At 38.2% G+C, this 25,268-nt stretch overlaps 1 long non-coding RNA gene and 1 pseudogene across 2 annotated transcripts in view; one reads left to right on the forward strand and one right to left on the reverse strand.

Moving 5' to 3' along the window:
• The window catches only part of LOC118150575 (uncharacterized), a 37,863-nt gene extending 26,776 nt beyond the window's left edge, over positions 1-11,087 (forward strand). Inside the window, exons 3-5 of one of the 2 annotated variants that reach the window (XR_004738674.3) lie at positions 2,025-2,128; positions 3,539-3,668; positions 9,381-11,087. This is a non-coding gene — a long non-coding RNA (uncharacterized LOC118150575). The remainder of the gene's footprint in view (positions 1-2,024; positions 2,129-3,538; positions 3,669-9,380) is intronic. The other variant, XR_004738675.3, reaches the window with a different exon arrangement.
• On the reverse strand, positions 11,061-11,147 carry LOC118150778 (U6 spliceosomal RNA; annotated as a pseudogene).
• Positions 11,148-25,268: the final 14,121 nt, after the last annotated feature.

The raw sequence follows: 25,268 nt of genomic DNA on the forward strand, positions 1-25,268 counted from the left end.
GCTAAAGAATCCAGAGTGTTTTATTTGTCTATTTATTGGAAATATTAGAACATGTCTAAAAGCTTAAGCAAGAACCCAGTAGAGAATTATTGGTTGAAGACATAGACAAGCAAGCAGTTAACTGATACCTTAAGGCTTTTGGGAAGGCAAAGGGGATGGGATCCAGAATATAAGTGGAGGGATTTTCTTTTAATCGAAGGAAGTATATACCTACATGGTAACATGAAGGAAAAAGAGAAGAGTTGAAATGTCTACATCTAAATTTGGAGGTAGAATTGTCTCTAGATTTAGTGGTGGAAGTTTGGAGGTAGAGTTGAGTAGGTGGTAAAGACATTTGCTGAGACTTGAGGGAGTGAGAATGATAAGATGGAATTTTGAGAAGATAATTTTTGGTGAAGCTCTCTGGGTGGGATTTTTTTTCTGGACCTCCCTTATGATTATTTAGAGATAGTGTAATACAGTGATTAAGAACATAGAAGCCCTTGCTTGGATAAGTCACATAACATTTTTCTATCCTCAGTGTCTTCATTGTGCAAAAAGGATCATAATTTTACCTACCTCATAATTTTATTATGAAAATAAATGAATTATTATACATGAAGGGCTTAGAACAGTGCCTGACAAATAATAAGAACTCCAGTGTCACTTTCATTCTTTTTTGTTGTATTTATTTATTTATTTATTTATTTTGAGGTGGAATTTTGCTATTGTTGCACCGGCTGGAATGCAATGGTCTCAGCTCACTGCAATCTGTCTCCCGGATTTAAGAGCTTCTCCTGCCGCAGCCTCCCAAGTAGCTGGGAACAGGTGCCTGGCACCACACCCAACTAGTTTTTGTATTTTTAGTAGAGATGGGGTTTCACCATGTTGGCCAGTCTGGCCTCGAACTCCTGACCTCAGGTGATCCGCCCACCTCGGCCTCCCAAAGTGCTGGGATTACAGTCGTGAGCTACCACACCCAGTTGCTTTCATTCTTCATGCTCTCTAAATATTACCTGAGTCAATTCATTATTGGATTATACGGAGATGCTAAAGGCAACTATTAGGTATAAAGGAGGGTGAATTTTTTCTTCAAATGTTGATGTTTTCGTTTTCTAACTAGAGTATAAATGTAACAGAGATATAAGGTTTAATTTTATTCTTAGTTATATATATATTACATCTCAGTATATCAGTGAATACCAATATATCTCAGTAGAAAGGACTTGGTCCATAGATGATGGAGTTGGGAGTTGTTTCTAAGAAGGAGCCTTGAGGATTGTGACCTGAGTCCTAGGGTGATTCTTTTTCTAAATTCAGGTGCAGAGACAACATAAGCAGGTGAGATTTTCAATATTGTTCCAGACCTCTTCTATGTCTTTTTCTGCATTAGAAGGAGGAAAGCTTTACATCCATGGCTGGGAAAATCAGTAACAATTTTTTAAGTGGAGGAAGTGGAACTGTTTCATAGCTATTAGCTACAAATATTAGTACAAATAGCTATTAGCTATAAAACATCTGGAAAGTTCCATAGGAAGGGAATCTCAAACCCAAAATACGAACATTTGCTCCCCAAGTTCATTGGAGAAGTATTGTACCAAATTAGTGACCTGAGTATAAAGGTTGAAAGACCGAAGATAGACATACACTTAATTGTAAAAGACGGTGTCAGCTTGGGCAGAGTAGACGAGAACAATCAAACAAAACTAGCTGATATGGTGCCTTGAAGATGGGATCAGGAATGAGGGCTGCTAAACTTTGCTAATACAATCTACATTAATGAAAAGCCTAGATTACATGTACATAATAATATGCCCCTTTATTGTTTTCAGTACACCCTGTACAAACAAAATGGCTAAGTGTTGCCAAGCAGAGGTCCCACCACACCTGATCCTGCCTGATTTATAATTAGCACATTTGTTTGTTAGTATGCAAATGAGTACTGCTATAGTACTTAGAAAAAATGCGCTATTAAATAAGTGCAACATTCTTCCTGCAGTCTTGCTTCAACTATTCATTAGTGCTACCAACCTCTTTTTTCATAGCAGGTACGAAGTAAAACAGCAAACCTGCAAAAGTATGTGAATTTACACAATGGCTGTTTAGCGTTAGACGGGGAAGGTGGTATGAAGACATGGCAGGCCTCTGTGTAAGTAGCCATTGCATAATGGATCTCACGGTAGCATATAGAACAATTTATATGAGCTACAAAGTGGAATAAGCAAAGACAAATCTTTCCATTTGTAAGCCCATTTCCTCTGTTTGGATTTGTACAGATATGGTAAAAATATTTTCAAGCTAAGATTCAAAGCCTAGCTCCAGCACTTACTAGCTTTGTGACTTTGGCTGAGAATGATCTTAGGTCCTAGAACATAAGTGATTCTCAACAAATATTATTTTTTGACCCCCTCCTTCACATACATGAAGACGTAGTAGTACAGTAGCAATATAGCAAAGTAGTTCAGCAAGAGGGCTCTGAAATTGGACTGACTGAGCTCAGAATCCTGACTCCACTATACTGACTATATATCAATTTAATGAACTTATTCAACCTCTTTAGTCCTTGATTTCCTTATCTGTAAATTGAACATCTTAGTCGTCCTACTTAACTCATAAGGTTGTGGTGAAAATTTGATAAGATAAGCCGTGTAAAGCATTCAGAAGAAGGCGTACAACATAGTTAACCTCAATAAACACTGACTCTTAAAGTGTTAACCCTGCTTCTTCATTTTGGTTTATGCCCAGTCAACTCCACTACAAATGATCTTGTTAAACACACTAAACACTACCTGTATATTTCTTAATTCAGTGGATACTTTTACATTATTTTTCTGCACCATTTAATATAGATAACTACTTTTTCCTTGTTGAAATGTGGAAAACAAGAAAGATTTCAGGAAGTAGTCAATTTCATACAGGATAAAATTTTGAATCAGATGCTCTAAGGGGATTGTGGAGTCTCTGTCTCTGGAGCATGAAAAAGTGATCAGCGGTGTATTTGGGCACTTGCATGCCCAAAGGCAGGGACTGGCTCAGATCACCTCTGGAGATTTATTTTTGCCTTTAGAGTCTGTGATTCTCCTAAATTAATGAATGATAGCCGCTGCTATTTGTGCAGTAATAGCTAAAATGCAGGTCTGGGCATTTCACAGGTGTCCTTGCAATCCTCACAAAACTCCTGTAAAGTGGATATTCTCCACATTTCAAAATTGATTAAATAGCTTTAGAAAAGCACAGATAACAATGTCATGAAGATAGTGAGCTATAATTTCAGAATATTCTTCTTTTCATTTATTCACTTATTCTTGCATAAATTCAATCAATATGTGTTAATCACCTACTATGTGACAGGCACTGTCTTTAGTACTGATGTACAGCACTGAACATAAAAGATAAAATCCATGCCCTTATTAAACTTATATTTTAGTAGGGGGAGAATATGACCCAAGAGTTTCTGGTTCCAAGGTCTCATTTTGTTCTATAATGTAGTATAATACACTGGTGGGCTTTTGTGTCATGTTGCCATTTTACAATGAAGTTAAAATTTTTCCCCTTTTAGACACAGCAGGACAATGCACCAAGGAAATTGAACTACTATGTGTGAATTCTTTCTCCTGGGACTCATGGTGAGGTCTAAAGAGCAGCAGTTTATCTTCACGCTGTTTCTATGCACGTATCTGGTGACTATGGTAAGAAATTTACTTGTCATCCTGGCCATTATCAGTGATGCTCACCTCCATGGCCCCATATACTTCTTCCTTGACAATCTATCTTTCACTAACACCTGCTTCACAACCACTACAGTCCCCAAAGTTTTGGCAGATATTCAAAGCCAGAATCCAACCATATCCTTTAAGGATACCCCTGACAAATGTGGTTTTAAATGTTCCTGGTGGATCTGGATAATTTTCTGTTGACAAACATGGCATAAGACTGATACATTGCTGTCTGTCACCCATTACACTATATGTGGTATTACTGAGTCCTAAGATCTGTGCCCTGTTGGTTGTGACTCAATGGGTGATCCCCAACCTTGTCTCAATACTGCGTCTCAATCTGCTGAGTCACTTAACTTTCTGTGATTTCGCATTTCTTCCGTGACCTGGAACTGATTTTAGGGCTTCCTTGCTCAGACACCCACATCAACAACTTGATCATTATTGTCATTGTGGAAGTAACTATCTTCATCCCCTTCACCTTCATTTCTTGTCTTCTATGCCCATATTGGCAGCAATATGCTTGGAGTTTCCATCAGCCAAGGGGAAGTAGAAAATATTCCCTACATGTGGTTCCCATCTCTCAGTTGTATTCCAGGTCTTCTGTGGGTTCATCATTAGAGTCTACCTTCTCTCCTCTTTTGCCTACTCAGCAGGAAGGAATAATAAGGTAGCTGCTGTCATGTATACAACTGTAACTGCTTGATCAACTCCTTTATCTGTAGTCTAAGGAACAAGTACATGAAAGGAGCCCTGAGTAGACCACTCAGCAGACAAAGTTTTTCTGGAAATGGTGCACCCTGCCATAGAGATTCCTGTGTTGACTTTTTAGATTTGATGAGCACATAGAGGATCCAGAATCTCAGGCTACTGTGCTTCCTTGGCAGTTTCATTCCCATCCAGTTCCTGCCCTTAATCCAGACCCAAGACTCTAGATCAGACTCATCTTCCCATTTAAAAAACACAACCAAACAAAATGTTCCTCCCTCTATCAAACCTTACATGCTAGATTATAGATAAAGAAACAATGAAGGGGAGAAAAAAGGAAGGGAGGAACTGATGACGATATCTCAAAATACCTTTCAGATAATACCATGTTAAAGTTCACAACTTCCAAACTATAACTTGATTCTCACAATAACACCTTAACGTAAATACTATATATTATAGTGTTCCCACATGCTAGGCAAGAAAAAATGATGTACCAAGAGAAGAAAAAAATAAGGCAAGAACAGTCATGTCACTTCTCTTTCTCTGAGCCCTATCAAGGCTCCCCACCAAAGTCAAAGTGCTTCAGCATTGAAGATTCTCTATCACTTGGACCCACCTATAATTCCAGGAGTATGAACCATCGCTCACTAACTCCCACAGTCCTTGGCACATCCTACATTCTAGCTGCACTGGACATTCTGTCATTCTTTGAGCAGTCTATGAATTTGCTATGAATTTTTAGTCTACATATTATGTCCAGTCCCTGTTCTACTCTCTCTTCCTACAGACATTCAACATTTTATTTAAGGCTCCATCTCAAGTGTTACATCCTTTGTGAATTCTTCCGTAATTCTCACACGTAAAATTACCTACGTTTTTCCTCTACAGCACGTGTTATTATATCACTTAGCAAATGAATTATAATTATCAGGAAGTGTGTGGTGTTATCCAACATGCCCTGAGCTCTTTAAGGAAATGATGCAGAGCTGTGTTTTATTCATCTCTGTAGTTCTAGTCTGAGTACAATGCTGAGAACAGAGTGGGTGCCCAATAAGATAAATTGAATTAAAAAGGTACAGTTTTTCAGAATGAAAATATTAATTTATCTTGTGCTTACCTCTTAGGTTATTCTAGATGAGTAATTAATGTCTCTGAGCTTCACTCCCACTGATCTAATCCATGACTCAGTTATACTAACATCTGCCTCCCAGCTCCCCCCATTGGCCACATACATAGGACACTCTGGGGTTAAAACTTTCTTAGACAGGAGGCTAAGAAAGTGCCATACTGGGTGGGTACTACGAGTCCAAAAGAATCAAGAGAGACAAAGAAAATTAGTTATAAAACATACAATAATAGAAGGACTTGAGGTAAATAAGGATTTCTGCATGTGTATGGAAGTCATACAAAATGGAAGTTTAGGGATGAGATCAGGGCTCGTTTATGCCATATCTTTATAATATCCTAACATTTGGTCGTGAAGGAAAGTTTAGACTATTCATGCACCTGGTACCACTGAGATGTGCCCCACTGAGTTAAACTGCCCAGGTTGAATGAACCTGGCTCTTTGTTTGTGACACCTTTCAGGGCTGGATTCATGGCTTTCTGTTTACACTGGCACCACATGGGATCTACTCAGTGCTACTCAAAGTGTAGTGTACAGACCTACTCCAATCACACAACTGTTTCTTACTGGCCAGTACAGATATTAGGTATGAGATAAGTTTAGAAACTGAGACCAAGTATTTAGAAACATGGAGAAATTTCACATTCCCTGAAATTTTTCTTTTATAAAAGCATTCGTCTAGGACAACTTGGAAATTAAAAAAAAAAAAAACTACTCATCCCATACAATTAGAGAAGCACTGGATGATTCTTCTATTTATTCTCCTCTTCCTCCTTCTCCTCCTCTTCCTTCTCCTCTTCTTCATTCCTCCTTCTCATCCTTCTCCTTTGTCTTTTTCAAGATAAAATTTTAAGCAGGAGTCTGTATTATGAAGAAGTTTTTACCCAATTCAATCTGGATTTTATATTGGTTAGTTAATTTTAAAAGTCAATTAAAGCAAGGAGTCATTAAACCTCCTTACATACCCTTAATACTTTTTTTTCAGAATACGCTATATTGACTTACTCCATGTAAAAATATATTCCTTAGCTAATCTTTGCATGTAGGGCCAGGATATTTTCTTTGACTATGGGTCAACTGATTGAGTTCTGTGTAACCATTTCTACATAAATCCCCCTCCCCAAAATATGTCATTCATGATGCATCAGCATTGGCTTCCAGTTTCAGTTTTTTTAAGGAAAGCAAAAACTTAAAGACAAACACAAAGCAAGCTACATGTTTAATACTTCTTAGGTAGTTTTGAATTTTGTCTGCAATCTTTCACATCTAATTTAATACAGCATCTTTAGTGACCTGCCTTTTTTGAGTCTTTTCAATGCATGCAACTTAGTTTTTATAGAAACTATTTTCTTTTATCTTCATATTGCATTGGTTCATATAATTTTAATTAAACTTAAGTTAGGCAATTTAAATTGTAAATCATTCTACTATAAAGACACATTAACACATACATTTACTGCAGCACTGTTCACAATAGCAACAACTTGGAACCAACCCAAATGGCCATCAATGATAGACTGGATAAAGAAAATGTGGCATATATACACCACAGAATACTATGCAGCCATGAAAAAGAAAGCATTCATGTCCTTTGCAGGGACATGGATGAAGCTGGAAACCATCATTCTCAGCAAACTAACATAAAAACAGAAAAGCAAACACTGCATGTTCCCACTCATAATTGGGAGTTGAACAATGAGAACACATGGACACAGGGAGGGAAACATCACACTCCACGGTCTGTCAGGGGGTGGAGGCCTAGGGGAGGGATAGTATTAGGAGAAATACCTAATGTAGATGAAAAATTGATGGGTGTAGCAAACCACCATGGCACTTGTATACCTATGTAACAAACCTGCACGTTCTGCACAGGTATCTCAGAACTTAAAGTGTAATAATAAAAAAATTAAATAAAATTTTAAAAATACAATTATGATAAACAAGTGCAAGTAACACAGACAGGTTCTTGGAAAAACACAATTGCCACTTTGTAAGGTAAGACAGGATCAGTGGCATAGGATCATAATGATGTGGGCATATCAGAGAATAGCCAACTGGCTGGCACAGTGTTCATGCCTGTAATCCCAGAAGTTTGGGAGGCTGAAGTGGGATGATTGCTTGAAGCAAAGGTTCAAAACCAGCCTGGGCCACATGGAGAGACCCCATAGCTACATAAAATAATTTTAAAGAAATAGCCAGGCATGTTCCCAGCTACTTGGGAGGCTGAGATGAGAGGATTGCCTGAGCCCAGGAAGTCAGGACCGCAGTGAGCTGTAATCATGCCACTGCACCCTAGCCTGGGCAACATAGCAAGACCCTGTCTCAGAAAAGAGAGAGAGAGAAAGAAAGAGAGAGAGAGAGAGACTAGCCAACTAGTTACAATTATTCACTGAGGCATTACCAGTGGCCAGACAGTTTTGCACAGAGAATGGATAGTGTATTTAATCTAGAGTGTTTATATAAAGATCAGTTAATAGGAAAGTTAGTGCATATTAAAAAGATAGAAGCAGAGCTGTTGTGTTTAAAGCTGAGGCAAGGGACCTGGGGCCTGCCCTTTCAGTCTACTCCTCACCTTAACTTGGGCATATATAGAAATTTGGTCTCTAATAGGATGCAAGAATTTATACTAGTGACTGACTACAGTTCATGCCCTGAGGAATGTCTCCTCGCTTCCCTAGACCCTTCTAAACTACTCAAGATTCTTGTTGTAGGACAAAAACATGCAGTTTCTTAACACACTCACCAAGTTGATGAGAGACAAGCAAAAGCAAAGATATACAAAAAAGGAAGTAAAGAGATGGACTGTTGTCATGCCAACAAAATAAGATTGCAGTTCCCAGGAGCTATCACAAGGCCAGAAGAGGCCCGAGCAGATTGCGTTTAGCCTAAGATATTGGTGAGATGACACAAAATCTTTTTCCATAGTATCTGTATTGCAAATGTAACTACCAAAGAAAAAGCCCTGCCTCTATGCTGTTGGTTTTGCCATTTTGGAGGGAAGGGAGCATTTCCGAAAATGTGGCTTGAAGAAGACAGAGACTATGTCTTCTTCATTTCTGAGGCCCTACCCTCCACCCTGGACCCTTTCACAGAGTAAGGGCTAAAACTACTTATGAAATGAATGAATAAAAATTTGCCATAAGTCCAAGATCTTGGGCAGAATTATGCCTGAGTCTGGAATTTTAGATAAATCGATCACTTGATCCCAAAATATTTGGATCCTCAGTAGATCTGATCGCATATTTCGTGGCCAGAACAAATTCATTTGTAGATTGAGTCAACAGTGAGATGCTTCAAAAATATTTTTACAATGTGACATACTTATGTGATTGTGTATGAAGAAATGAGGGAACTCAATGCCTTTGCTACATACATATCTGCTCATAATGCTCCCAATACCAGATAAGGAAGATAGCTCCTGTCCCTAGGACCTTACAGTCTAATACAGTCTTGTATAGACCATTTAGCAACCAAAGGAAAAAAAACACATTGAAAAATGAACGGTTTTTTTGCATTTTGATTGAGAACAGAATGGAATGGCTACTGGAAATTAAGGTGAAGGAGTTTTTGTAAGGTAAATTCATAGACATAGTATCCAACAGAGCTGGTTTTAATTCTTAATTATATAATTCTCAATCCAGTTCTTAGCTGTATGACTGTGAGCAAGTCATTTCATTTATTTGGTCCTCAATTTCTACATGTGAAAAGTTAGGTTAATAATAATTATATCAATGATTTGTTTTATACACTAAGTAAAATATTGGGTATAAAGTGCCTGGCACATCTTATATTCTTATTACATGTGAATTTCGCTCTCTTTCTTCCTTCCTTATTCTTCACATGTTTAGAGTCTGAAGGTCCAAAAGAACATTACCTATACTGCAAGTCATCTGGAAGTTTACCTCAAGAGGGACAGGGATTGAAAACGCTGTCCAAAAGAAGGAAAGAAAATAACTTGAAAATAAATACAGATGTGGAAAAAACTAAAAGAGTATGAGGAATCAAATGAAAATTTCAGTTCAAAGTAATATACTTACGTATTAAACATTTTTTAAAATAAGAAATTTCTTAAGCATCTTCTTGTGCAGTTCTTACCCAGACTGGCTTTGAACTTTATAAAGGAGCACTTTCAGGAAAATAAATAGATTTTATTTATATTAAACAATAGATAATGATGCTTAACAAAAGAATTCTTACCATGTAGAAAATGGATATAGCCTAGCCTTGGTCCAGAAAATAGTTGGAAGAATGTCACATATATAAATATAATGTCTCCATAGAAGAGAATGATAGCAGTGAAATGTGAAGAAGAAGCAGGAAAGTCTTTGGATTTGACTACAACTGAGAGGATCCTCAAGAAAGTGACAATGACAAACATGTGGGAGACAAGGGGGACCAGTGGAGAGCGCATCTAGATGAAGCACGCAATGAAAAAGAACAAAGAATTCATTGTGAAGATGTCTGAGCAGGAGAGGACCAAGAGTGGGAAATTGTCACCAAAAACACTGCTGCTGATGTGGACTTACACAAGTCAAATATAAAGACTGAACCTCCTAAAAACATAGTATGAATAACTCCATGTCTGTAACATGAAGTCACTAGTCGGATACAAAAAAAATGTGGGACATAGTGACAGAATAGAGCATGGGTTGTCTGATTGGCATATAAATGTCCTTGCCCAGGGAGGATAGAAGTTTGCATTCAGTAGTCACAAAGAACAAAAATACCAGCATTTGTATCACACAATAGAAGAAGGGAATTGTTTCTGTCAAAAATTTCAGGAGTGCCTTGGAGACTGTGACTGGGAACAGACAGAAATCTCTGAAGATAATTTTTCAGCCCTCACCCCCTCAACAGCCTCCCTCATTTTGGAGTCACCAATGTGTATTATTTCCATTTATATGTCCATGTGAACTCATTGCTTAGCTCCTTGAATCCATAATAGAAAATATATTTTGATACATAATATAATTACAAAAAACTAAAAAATAAATCTATGAAGGATAAACTTTAGAGGAAGAAGTACATGGTGGTATGGAAATGGGACTGATGCTGATAAAGATCAGGAAGCCAGTTTCGTACAAAAAGGACTGCATAACTATTCATAAGAGCAAAGAGATATAATCAACCCAAATACCCATCAATGATAGACTGGATAAAGAAAATGTGGTACATAAACACCATGGAATACTATGCAGCCATAAAAAGGAATGGTATCATGTCCTTTGCAGGGACAGGATGGAGCTGGAAGCCATTATTCTCAGCAAACTAACACAGGAAGAGAAAACCAAACACCACATGTTCTCACTTGTAAGTGGGAGCTAAACAATGAGAACACATGGACACCGGGAGCGGAACAACGTACACTGGGATCTGGGCAGAGGTGTGGGATGGAGATCATCAGGATAAATAGCTAATGTATGTGGGGCTTAATACCTAGGCAATGGATTAATAGGGACAGCAAACCACCAAGGCACACATTTTCCTATGTAACAAACATGCATGTCCAGCACATGTATCCGAGAACTTAAAATAAATTATTTTTTTAAATTTTGGCCATGCTATTCTTCTCTGTATCATTCCAATTTTAGTATATGTGCTGCCGAAGCAAGCACAATAAATGTTTTTTTAAAAAGAAAAAGTCACCTTAGTGCACAGTTATACAGGAGGGGTAATTATTAAAATTTTGGCAATAAATGATTGAAGAAGACAACTCATTAGAGAGTATATCTAAAGAACCCAGAAATGTTCTGAATTTCTGTAGTAGTAAATTTTGATGTTTCTAGGCATGAAAAATTGTTATCCTTTTTTCTTTTTGAGACAGGGTCTCACTCTGTCATCCAGGCTGAAGAACAGTGGAAATATCATAGCTCACTGCAGCCTTGGCTTCCTGGGCTCAAGTGATACTTTCTCCTCAGCCACCTGAGTATCTGAGACTACAGGTGCACACCACCATGCCCAGCTATATTTTAGATTTTTTTTAATAGAGATGCAGTCACACCATGTTGTCCAAATTTTTCTCGAACTCTTGAGCTCAAGGGATTCTCCCACAAAAAAAGAACTGCATATGCCAAGACAAGCACCCAAAGGGGATCACTTGAATTTGGGGATCGTATGTAATTCCTGATGAAACAAATTTTGTCATCAAATTTTATAAGCAATCTTTAGTGCATCCCTGACCACAACTGCTGCATCTTATTAGCTCAACAGAAGAATATTTCATTGGTAAAAATAACAACAGTTAGAATTTCTGTACACACACAGTAGTCAATAGAGATATGGAGATATTACCTTGGAATATGGAGTGTTGTTAAATACAAGAATGCAGATCTTCATTTTTAGAAGCCTGGAGCACAGACCTTCCTTTAGCTCTCATCCAGGAAAACAGTGATTAACCTGCTATATGATGTCAGCCAGATCATTTCATTGTCCCAATACATTAACTCCATTGCCTCTCACTATTCCGACATAAAACACAGCATAATATTTTGTATGCAGCAGATGCTTTGAGACATTTTCATACTCTTTAGTTATGCAATCAAACATTGAGGAAAATAACCCAAAAGGTGGAAACAGTGTTTAGAACAAACGTGTTAATTATGAAGGTCACTGCATTTTCTCATTCACTTGTATTTTGTATATTTCAATATGTAGTTACAAGTGCTTGGTTTCTGAATTTCATTAACTCATTCCATGACCTAGGACCTTGCCTACGCCACACAATATTTTGTAAACTGGTAACACAGGTATGAAATATATGATTCCTGCCCTGAAGGAGGCCACAGGTTAGAGGTGAAGATAGTCTCAATACAGGGTGAGAAGTACGTGTAGGGAACTGAGTACTGAGTCCAGATATACACTGACTACATCTACAGTTTCTGGATGGGGCTTGGGACTCAGTGACTTAAGACGCCTCAAGATCGCAAACTGACATTCTCAGTGCTTTGGAAGGTACCATTCTGAGACAAAGGATGATACTGCTAATTCAATAATACCATAGAATTGAAATTCCCAATGCCCTCTAAGATTTTGTCTCACAGTGCTTTCCTACACAGTATCTGACTTACTTAGGCTGACATCTTACACTTTCCAAAAATGCATATTTGCTTAAGATTAGGCAGTTTTTGCAGACCCAAAGAAAGTGTCCCTCAAGCATGCAGCACTCACTTGAGTGCGTTTTGAGTAATAGGGACAGTGATAGGAACACGAAGCAATGCAGCCGAACCAATAATTCAGGACAGAGAAATTGTTTACATTCCTGGAAGGGAGCACAAAACAAAGAAAACTTATGTATATGTTCACTTTACATTTCACAGTCATTTCAAAGAAGTCTTTGCTAACACTATCAAGGCAGGTCAATTAATTTAAACCTGCCTTTGAAAATGGTATTTTATGATGTTATTTTAAATGAGGGAGATAAAAATGCTTCATTTGAAATCTCACAGGTCAATTAGAAAAAGCTCACCTTAGACTCTAGTATCTACAAGAGAAGTTCTTAACCATGGTTTCTCATTTGAATCTCATATGTTGATAGTGGACACTCATGAAAAATACACTTAGCCAGAAACTCTGCATGTAGGCAGTTATTACATTTTTTGTTTGTTTGTTTGAGAGGTAATTAGCTTTATTGAAGTATAATTATCAGCTAAAATTGCACCCAACTTAAGTGAAAGCTCAAAGAGTAGGGACAAATATATACACCTATGTAACTACCATCCTCAACTAAATGCAGAATAATTCCGCCACCCCAGAAAGTTCTCTTCTGTCCCATTTAAGTCAATTCATCCCATTTTTGGTCCTAGACAGCCACTGATTTGTTGTCTGCCACTATAGATTAGTTTGCCTAAAATTTCATATCAGCAAATTAATTCATATACTACCTAGCACGTTTCATCTTTTAAAGTATCCACAATGATTCTGAGGGAGTCAATGTTGGAGCCACTGATATAGAGGCTCCCATAAAGGACAGAATCAAAGATTCTGTCACGAGTTGAATATAAGCCAAATGGCTTAAATTCTAGAGCACGTGTTTAAATCATGCTTACAAAATTCCTGTAGTTCAAAACTGAGGACCATGAAACTTTTTTGGATGAAGATTGAGATTTATATTAAAGTACAGTTTGGAATCCTGTTACATGTCTATTGCTACATGGCTAAGTGAAACACTTGCCTCTCAGATCCACTGTCAAATCCAAAATCCCTCTCTTTTAAATTTTGCCTCAAAGTGAAATTAACCATATACCAAACAGTGTGAAAGAGGAATGAGATCTGGGGTTAAGGAAACACTTTAATTAACTCAGCCATGAATACCATAATAAGACTTACTGGCATGAGCTGAATCAGTAAGTACACAAGGCCAAAGACCCCTTGTTATGGAGCAATGCTCTGGACTTTGCCGCTATTTCCATGACTGCCTTCGCCTTTGTTCTCAAGATTCTCCACTTGTGAAATAAGGAACTTAAACCATATGCTTTTAAAGGTGGCTTCTGACCTCAACCTTCTCGGGTTCTATTTTAGTGAATTTGCCGATGAAAATATTACTTAACACCAATGCTTAATATTAGTCCACAATGTTTGTAAGAGTAACAAAAATCTCATAGGAAGAGTTTGCATATGAAGGTTATATTCCAGGATGACCAGACCTTAAAATGTGCTCTTTCTTATAGAGCTAAATGTGTTTAAACATTATGTAGTGTATTATTTTTCATATTCTTTTTTTTTTAATTTATTTTTTTTTAATTTTTTATTGGATTTTAGGTTTTGGGGTACATGAGCAGAGCATGCGAGACAGTTGCGTAGGTACACACATGGCAGTGTGCTTTGCTTTTCTTCTCCCCTTCACCCACATTTGGCATTTCTCCCCAGGCTATCCCTCCCCACCTCCCCCTCCCACTGGCCCTCCCCTTTTCCCCCCAATAGACCCCAGTGTTTAGTACTCCCCTTTCTGTGTCCATGTGTTCTCATTTTTCATCACCCACCTATGAGTGAGAATATGCGGTGTTTCATTTTCTGTTCTTGTGTCAGTTTGCTGAGGATGATGTTCTCCAGATTCATCCATGTCCCTACAAACGACACGAACTCATCATTTCTGATTGCTGCATAATATTCCATGGTGTATATGTGCCACATTTTTCCAATCCAGTCTATTATCAATGGGCATTTGGGTTGATTTGGGAGTCAGGCAGAAAGCCAAACAAGAAAGTCCCTGACCCAGGTCCTCTTGTTCTCTGTTTGGAAGAAGAACCCAGTGACATCATGTCCATATCTTCAACTTTATTTAAAGAAATTGTACCATCAGGCAGTTGCCTTGGCTTTACATCTTTTCCTTCTTACTATGAAAAAAATAAGGAAAGGTCTACAGAAATAATGTTAGTTCAACGTTTTGAATATGTATAGGCAAGAACATTTTTCTCTCTTCTCCACAGTGAAGCATAGCGAACCACTTACATAATAAATGCTTTATACCTAAATCCAGATTAATTTAATACAGGTATTCTTAAAGCATTCACTAATTCACTGGGTCACAAAATTCACTTGTAAAAAAAAAGTCTATATAACCCAAAAAACCATGCCTATATTAGGCAACCATCTCAGAGAGAGGTGTTCAGAATAAAAGAAGGGTCTCATCTAGAGAATTTGGCCAGCTTCAGAAGAAAAAATCCTGTGTATGCTTAAGTCACAGTGCAAGAAATACATTTCAATGATAGTGGTATTACAACATTTAACTTTATTGATACTGATGAGAAAATCTCACAACTCTATCAAAATAAAAAATTCGTGGAATACATCTCAAAAATGCATTGTGGAAAAACAGTAAAATACAGTGTTCCACTGAAAACTGTTGGAAATATGGTAAACAGGTATAAATCTCACTTGTTAAGATGTTAAATACCTGAAATGCAGGGCATTCAAAAACACGTGTTGTGAAATAAGACTTCCCAAGGAAAACGACATCAAAAGTATCACAGAAGGTTAATTATAAACATGGACACACCCCCACATGTATGGAATGTGAACCAAAAGATTAAAGGCCGCTTCCCCTCATATAAGAAAAAAGAACAAGTCAAGCATTTAAGACTAAATAACACCCCAACTCTATCTTGACACAACTGAAAAACAAATATATCTATGAAGGGAAAATAAGGCCCCTAAGGAAAAGGAATTGGAAGAAGGGGCCAAGGCAAGAGGATGCAAGTGTGCGGCACTGGTCCCAGGGAAAGTTAGGACTCTGGCAAGTGTTCTGAGGATTGCCCATTTGCAGCTCCATATCCATTTACCTCTGACACCTCTCCCTGCCTACTCAGGCTCCTGCCCTCTCCCTAGTGAAACCCTTCTCTTGGGAGAAAACCTCTAGATCATGCTCACCACGTACAACGACTCATCCAGTGCCACGAGACTACTGGGAGTAGCTGGGACTAGCAGAGGAGAAGGAAAAAAGGATGGGGTGCTTCTTAATGGCGATTACACCAGTAAGTTCGGATAAAGTAGTTTGGTGACCCTGGAAGAAGTTGCTGCAGGATGCCTCCCCTCTCTTCCTAGATGTGAGTGGGGCCGTGCCTGGTGATGGTCTATCTCTGAAAAAAAATGTGCTGTTGAGAACAAGTGCCAATTTTCTTGCTACGCTCACAAGAGCTAAGTGACGCAGTGGACAAAGCAAGGATGCTGCTCCTGGCTCAATCTCTCTTTGACGATGATAATTTGCCACATCAACTTACCTTCCCAGACACGAAGCATCAGAGGATTAGCTATTAAAAGAAAGACATTTTCTCGCTCATTACAGCCTGCAATGTAAAACGTCCAGAAATACAAGGAGTCCTGTTTTCACCATTGAAGTAGAAATTATTTCCGGCAGCTTTGGGAGAAAATGCAATTATTTTCCTTCCTACACAGTGTTTCCACACTCACCTAGAGATAAGAGCACCCTACTAAAATGGACTCATCTTTTGAAAGATGCCAGTGAATGCTCTTCTCTGACCTGGGGGTGAGAGAGTGGCCCCTGAGTCCTCACCCCTTCAGATTCAGAGTCACCAAGGGCAGAGGTAATTAGAGACTGCTGTGACACTGCCACTTACATGCTAGTTGCAGGAAGAGGAAACTTTTCAAGAAAGAAAGTGAGCAGTTCAGATTAGAGCCCACCCATTTTGCTAATGGCCACAGCTCACTTTGCCAGATTGCTGCAGACTTTTTTGGCTGCTCTATTCCTGGAAGTCTGGTGTCTCCCTGCCCCTTGTGAAACATCACAGCCTGAGTCTGCTTAACCATGTGTCTTTCTCCACTTGCCTGCTGCCACAGGGAAGGAAAGACACCTGTAACTCTACCTGCACTGAAACTGAGCTCGTTGGCTTTGAGTAGAGCTCTCAACCAGTTATGCTGCCAAGCAAAGTTGCTCGAGGTGACAGGTTGCCTCCCTACATGGTCCACCTAACGTTGTTCTGATCACTGGGCTAGTCACAATCTCAGCCCGAGCCAGGTCCTCTTGTTCTCTGTTCCTACGAGGAATCCAGTGACATCATATCCCTGTCTCAGTACAATCTCCTCCTCAGAAATTCAGTCAACATTCTGAAGATGACTCATTGACACCATCTGGCATCATGAGCTATCATATTGCCAACCCAAGAGGGAGCTCCAGAACAAATGAGTAAGAAGAGCCCCCCTGCCACCGCCTCACACACCTTCTAACTATGATTTTACTTTAGTATTGCTTCATCAGTGCAATGGAAATACACTGTTATAATATAAGCATACCACTGATTAATTCGGATTTATAGTTATTTAAAGATTGTTCTTGTTTTTGGAGTGGAAAATAGATTCAAATGTAAGGGAAGGGAAAATTAGCACATCAGTGTTTGGGGTATATGTAATAGTGTGAGAAAGGTAATAAGAGAAGAACATAGTGAGACATACAAGAGAAATTTTATGTGTTAATACACAATGTTTAGTCATGAATTTCAAATAAGAAGTAAAGGCAAAGGACGGTAAAAAGATGACTCCCAAATTTCTTGCTTTAATAACTTATTTCATGAGAGTTTCCTTGACTGAGATAAGGAAGACTAAACTTGAGAAAAGAGTTTGGGGTTAAATCTGGAAGTTTCATGAGCAAATCACTTTCTGGCCACTCCCCTCCACTCTCAGAAATCAAATCTACCAGATCATCCTTATCTTGTTAAGTCCAGCCAAGCACAACTCAGTGTTCACAAAGGGTAGTTCTGTATTCTCATTTTTATGTGGATCCAGCATAGACTGTGAAGGCAATCAGTCACCATACTGGCAATACTTATACAATGACAAATATCTTTTTGTGAACATTTAAAAAACTATATTTTTAAAGGCAAAATAGTGACATTTTTGTACATACAAAGATAATTTGTCACCAACGGTAATACTCTGTGAAATATATTCAGGGAAGTTCTGCAAGAAGAAAAATACATGGAGGTCATCATCCTTGCAGACTGACACAGGAACAGAAAACTAGATACCTCATGTTCTCATTTTTATAACTGAGAGCTAAATGATGAGAACACATAAACACATAGAGGGGAACAACTGACACTGGGGCCTACGGAAGGGTGGAGGGTAGAAGGAAGGAGAGGATAAGGGAAAATAACTAATGGGTACTAGGCTTAATACCTGCATGATGAATTAATATGTACAACAAACCCTTCTTCATACAAGTTCACACATGTACCCCTGAAGTTAAAATAAAAGGCTTTAAAAAACACAAATAACTTGATGCAAAATTGGACCTACCATCCAGAAATTTTCTCCCTTCTTTCCTTCCTTTCATCCCTACTTTCCTTCTTTCCTTGCTACCTACCTACCTTCCTTCCTTCCTTCCTTCCTTCCTTCCTTCTTCCCTCCCTTCCTTCCTTCCTCCCTCCCTCCCTTCCTTCCTTCTCTCTTTCCTTCCTTCCTCTCTTCCTCTCTTTCTCTCTTTCTTTCTGACAGGGTCTTGCTCTGTTGCCCAGGCTGGAGTACAGTGGTGCAATCTTGGCTCCCTTCAACTTCTGCCTCCTGGGTTCAAGTGATTCTCATGCCTCAGTCTTCTGAGTACCTGGGATTACAGGCACAAACCACCACACCCTGGACTTTTCGTATTTTTAGTAGAGATTGTTTTTCGCCATGTTGGCCAGGCTGGTCTCAAATTCCTGGCCTCAAGCTTTCTCATGCCTTGGTACCCCAAAGTGCTGAGATTATAGGCCTGAGCCACAGCTCCTGGAACAGAAATTTTCAATTGAGACTCTCTTTTTTGATCCAGACATTTCATATCCTGTTGACCACATCTTGAGCTCACCAAAAAAAGTGAATAATTGCGTGGTTATTCTAAAGACTACTTGGTGGGGTGATGTTGTATGAGAGTCCCTTCCTGGTACTCTCATATATAGCAAAAGATCAGAATTATTTGACCACCTGTTTCACTGGTGATGCAAGTGCCAGAACCTTAGGCATGTGGGAACATTATTACACTTTTCCCTGTCTAGGGAGGATGTGTCATGGCTGTCATTCTTGAAGACATGTAATAAAAATGTCATGATCTGCTTCTGTCTTAAGAGAGAGACAAAGCCTAGGTTGCCATGACACCAAACAATTTAATAAAAAGTAGAAATTTCAATCAATCCATTGATCAGTCAATCCTTTCATTTCCAGGAGGAACAGACAATATATGCAGAATAATATGCCTTTTTTAATATCTTGAAAGGACAACCAGAACATTTTCATCAACTTTCCATAAGATGTTACAAATCACTGAAGCAATTATCCTTCAACTTTTTCATTTAACTGGATAGTTCAAACAAAAATGTTAATTTTGCTGAAATGAGTTGATACATGTTCTGAAATCCCCATATCACCTGACACCTCTGGGCAATTTAAGTTGCTTTCATATTTCAAGCTCATAATACTAATGGAAATCATGCCTACAATAACATAGATTGACTTTCAGCCCATAAGAATACAGCTTCCTATCACTGATAAACAGGGTATAAGAATAATGACTGAAGGACACGTGTGTGAGTTGTAACTCCTGTCACGTAGATTTTTTGGTACGGAGTCAATCATAGTCTCTTTTCATCTCTTTTGGGCAACCACATAAATTCGTGAAATAGCTTTTGTGGAGTAAGAGTAAGTTTGTGGTTGGCATAATGAATCGCTCTGATGCTAAGGCCAGGATCGATTTGTCCAACAATCTTTCCTACTCCGAAATCAGTCTATTTATCTATTATTATATATCACTGGAAGAAGTTGTTTGAAGCAGATTACATAACTAAACATAATGCAAGATACACATGAAACCATGAGTGAGGTTAATATGCAAAGTTTATATAACAGTCTCTGCACAATGGTAAGAAATGACCCACAAATTTAGCTTGGATCTACACAGTAGCAAAAGCAAAGGGGCAAGAGCCCCCGTGTTCACAAAAGTAGTATGAAACAAAATGTTCATGGGAAACAGTTTTCCTGGTATAAAATGCAGTGAGAAATGTCTGTAGTGGGTCTTTAGAAAATTGGAAAATGTATCACAGAGAAAATCCTCAAAAGCTTTCTGTCAGTAAAGTACAATAAGTAGCTAGTTTCTATGACTCTTTTTAATTATACACTTCAATGTAGTCTGATAGCATATGTCAAAGGGTAATTTCATTAAAGTAATTCTATAAAAAGACAAAATAATGTGGTCTAAATATACATCTTTCTGAGATTCAGTTTGATTGCTAAAATATAAATCTGGGGAGATGAATGTAATATATTTTATTTAAGATATTATATGTATCACTTTTCCCTCTCACACCTCAGTCTTAGATACGATATAAGCAGCAAAAATTAAGACTGTACTCTGATGATAAATTGAGCTAAAGATTTTCCAGGTTGCCAATTAAGGAACACCTCTTAAGTGTTAATTGTTTTCTAACTAGATTTGAAGTAGCTATCATGTCATGAAAATTACCCAGATTACTTAATTATTTCTGAATAGATGGCCACAAATTGCATACTCTCCAAAATATGTGAAAATGGACTGACGAGCTGCTGCCTTTGGTCAGAGATGCTTTGCCCAGCGAGGAAGTAGCCTAGTCACAGTCTGCCAGCACAGGCATTGCTGAGCTGCCGTGGGCTCTGCCCAGCTGCTGTGTGAACCTCCTTGCAGTTTTGTTTATAGAGGTGTAGTTAGAACTGCTTCTGTAATGGCAGTCTGCCTCAGTAATGGCAGACCATTTCTGTAATGGCGGACTGCCTTGGTAATGGTGGATTGCCTCAGTAATGGCGGACTGCTTCAGTAATGGTAGACTGCCTTGGTAATAGTGGACTCTGTCAGTAATGGTGGACGCCCTTACACCGACAAGCTGGACCATCCTGGGTCCAGCTGTGCTTGCTGTGAAATTCTCAATCCAGAGCATTTCAGATTGCTGGTCTTTGTGGGGGTGGGACCTGCCAAGCCAGATCACCTGGCTCCCTGTTTCAGCCCCCTTTTGTTCAGCTGAACAGGAGACTCTGTCTCCCAGGCATTCCAGTTGCCAGTTTAAATGGGCCCGGATTTGTTTTGTGCAGAGACCCACTGCGCCAGCTGAAACAGCAGGGATGGAAACTCATGGTGCTTTTCCACCAGGGAATCTCCTGGTCTGTGGGCAGTAAAAACTTGTTTGGAAATGTGGTGATCACTCACCCTCTGCATTTTCGCTGGGAACTGCAATCCAGAGCTGTTCCTATTCTGCCATCTTCAAATTCATACTTTTTTATGGCTGCATAGTATTCTATGGTGTATATGTGTCACATTTTCTTTATCCAATCTATCATTGATGGACATTTGAGTTGGTTCCAAGCCTTTGCTATTGTAAACAGTGCTGCAATGAAAATACATGTGCATGTGTCTTTATAATAGAATGATTTATAATCCTTTGGGTATATACCCAGTAATGGAATTGCTGGGTCAAAAGGTATTTCTATTTCTAGATCCTTAAGGAATCCCCACACTGTCTTCCACAATGGTTGAACTAATTTACACTCCCACCAACACTGTAAAAGCCTTCCTATTTCTCCACATCCTCTCCGGCATCTGTTGTCTCCAGATTTTTTAATGATCGCTATTCTAACTGGCATGAGATGGTATCTCAATGTAGTTTTGATTAGCATTTCTCTAATGACCAGTGATGACAAGCTTTTCTTCATATATTTGTTGGCTGCATAAATGTCTTCTCTTGAAAAGGGTCTGTTCATATCCTTTGCCCACTTTTTGAAAGGGTTGTTTTTTCCTTGTAAATTTGGTTAAGTTCTTTGTAGATCCTATCCTTTGTTAGAAGGATAGATTGCAAAATTTTTTCCCAATCTGTTAGTTGCCAATTCACTCTAATGCTTGTTTCTTTTCCTGTGCAGAAGCTCTTAAGTTTAATTAGATCCCATTTGCCTGTTTTGGCTTTTGTCACCATTACTTTTGGTGTTTTAGTCATGAAGTCCTTGCCCATGCCTATGTCCTAAATGGTATTGCCTAGGTTTCTTCTAGGATTTTTATGCTGTTAGGTCTTATGTTTAAATTTTTAATACATATGGAGTTAATATTTGTATAAGGTGTAAGAAAGAGGTCCAGTTTCAGCTTTCTGCATATGGCTAGCCAATTTTCCTAATACTATTTATTAAATAGGGAATCCTTTCCCCATATCTTGTTTTTGTCACATTTGTCAAAGATCAGATGGTTGTAGATGTGGGGTGTTATTTCTGAGGCCTCTGTTCTGTTCCATTGATCTATAATCCCTGTTTTGGCACCAGTACCATGCTGTTTTGATTACTGTAGCCTTGTAGTATAGTTTGAAGTCAGGTAACATGATGCCTCCAGCTTTGTTCTTCTTGATTAGGATTGTTGTGGCTATGTGGGTTTTTTTTTTTTGGTTCCATATGAAGTTTAAAGTGGTTTTCTCCAGTTCTGTGAAGAAAGTCAATGGTAGCTTGATGATGATAGCATTGAATCTATAAATTACTTTAGGCAGTATGGCCAGTTTCACAATATTGATTTTCTATTCTGTATTTCATTTATTTCTGTATGTTCTTCATTATTTCCTTTATTCTGCTTGCTATGGGTTTAATTTGCTCTTCTTTTTCTACTTTTTCTACGGTGGAAGTTTGGGTTATTAATTTGAGGTACTTCTTTTTTAATATGGAGATGTACAACCTTAAATTTCTAAGTACAACTTTAACTTCGTCATATAATTTTGGCAGGTTGTGCTTTTGTTTTCATTAATCTCAGAATATTTTCAGATTTCCTTGGTGATTTTTTTTCTTTGGCATATTAGAAATAAATGGTCTCATTCAATCTCAACATATTTTTAATTTATAAACTTTTTTGCTATTGAGTTCTAATTTCATTCAATGGTGATAAGAAAACTTCATATTATTGCAGTATTTTTTAATTTGGTACAACTTTTTTTATTGGTTAGCATATAATCTATCCTGGATGCTGTTCAATATGCACTTGAAAATAATCTGTTTTCTGGTCTTGTTGTGTGGAGGGTTCCATAGACGTCTGCTAGGAATAGCTGTTTCGTTATGTTTTAAGTTTTCTCTTTCTTTACATTCTGTATAGTTGTTTAATTCATTATTGAAAGTAGAATATTGAAGTCTCCAACTTTTATTTTTAAACTGTCTGCTTCTCCCTTCAATTTTGTCAGTTTTTCCTTCATTTGTTTTGGGGCTCTGATAAGTGCACATATACTTATAATTACTATGTCTTCTTGGTGGAGTGATCCTTTTATCATTATAAAATGTCCTTCTTCATTTTTAGTAACAATCTTTGTATTAAAGCCTACTTTTTCTGTAAACATGTTCATAGTGTAGCCATTCTAGTTTTGTTATTGTTTGCATAGGGTGTCTTTATCCCCTCTTTACTTTCAACTTATTTGTGTCTTTGATTTAAGATGTGTGTGTGGGAGGTTACTCTTGATATGCTCTGGCAGGCAGTTTGCAACATTTATCTTTTGATTTCCTACTTGTGCAGAGCTTTCAGGTGTAAGTTTAGGGCTTTCTCAGTCTTCCTTGGGCATGGGCACGGTTCTACACATGCATATGATCTTCTAGAATTCTAGGAATATATTGGAGCTTTTGGATGCCTTGCTCCCCAGATTTTCCTTTTAAGACTTTTGATCAATTCAACGATTGTCTTGTGTATGGTGCTGTTCGCACAGAGGTGTCTTTGAGTCAAGTCAAATAAAGAAAAAGCCTGTGGGGGGACCTTTTGAAAGCACTGCAAGAAAGTCCAAATAGTGAAATCTCCCCTAGAACTGAACTTTTGGAGAACTCCAAACCCTTTCTATAGCCCTCCAGATACTTTTAGGCTGCTGCCTTTTACACCTACCATGATCATGAAAATGTTGATTTCCCAGACTACTGGTAAATTAAAGAAAAGGGAATGTGACCAAAATAAGTTTAAATGTAACAAGTATTACTATTCCTAATGATATTCTTCCATCTTTTGTTCTTGTTTTTCCTCATGTGGTAACTCCTCAGATGAGCAGTAATCTTCTTAGATCCATCAGAGCATTGATCTCACAGGGCAAATCAATAATCCCCAAATTACAGAGTTGGGGAAGCAGATACAGAGAATCCCAGCTTACTGGAGCAAAAATCTCCATAGGAACTACTACTTGGGCAGAAAATCGTAAACTGTAATTGGTGAACTACTGGGCAATCAGTGTAGGTAAGTTTGAGAATGAAAAATCCACGGTGATAAGTCCTTGTTGAGGGGTTGGGGGCACTCTTTTGTAAGTTTTATAGCTACAAGCCCTACCAGGTACTCACAGTGAAGATCTGAGAGAAATTCACTTGTGCCTCTGCCAGGGACAGGAGAAAAGTCATTTTATAATATTTCCAGACCATTTTGTTCTTTTTAACAAGGCCAACCCTCAAAGAAAACTATTTTTCTAAAGTTTAACCAATTGGAGATTTACCAGAAACTAACCAAACTGGGGGAAAGTAAATATCCAACTTAAGCCCCACCTAGACACTCTGCTTCACCTAAAGAAGGTGGGACTAACTGAAAATTAATTTTGAAGGGTAAATTCCAGAGACACCTGCTCACTAAAACACTGAGATTACTATGGTTGGAATGTTTGTGTCTCCTCCAGATTCATATGTTGACACCTAACCCCCAAGGTGCTAGTATTAAGAGGTAGGGCCTTCGGGAGGTGATTAGGTCGTAAGGGCTCTTGCCTAATGGATGGGATTAATAATTTAATTTTTAAAAGTTAAAGGGAGCTTGTTTGTCCCTTCTGCTATGTGAAGACACAACTAGAAGTTTCCTTCTATGAGGGCACCGTCACCATACACTGAATCTGTTAGCAAGTTGATGTTGCACTTCCTAGTCTACAGAACTGTGAGCAACACATTTCTGTTGTTTATAAATTATACAGACTAAGGTATTTGCAGCCCAAATGGACTAAGAGAGAAATATCCTCAGGATTATACCAAACTTTGCCTCCATTCACACTTTATCTCCACATCAATAGGGTTACTGCATATTAACAGAGAATTACAACAGAAAGAACTACACATAACAGACCTTATTTTAGAAGTCTCTAGGGAAGTCCAAAGATAATAGGAGCCACAAAAACAAGGACACTAAATGAAATCTGAGCCTCTGACATTTACAGCTCTAGAAAACAGTTAATACAACCTAACTCCTATCAAGATAAATATCAAAGCTCACACTAAAGGCCAATTTACCTCAGTTCCTTTTAGCAAGCACATCATATTCAGCTTTCAAC

Source organism: Callithrix jacchus, chromosome X, assembly GCF_049354715.1.
Source record: "Callithrix jacchus isolate 240 chromosome X, calJac240_pri, whole genome shotgun sequence".
Lineage (NCBI taxonomy): Eukaryota > Metazoa > Chordata > Mammalia > Primates > Cebidae > Callithrix > Callithrix jacchus.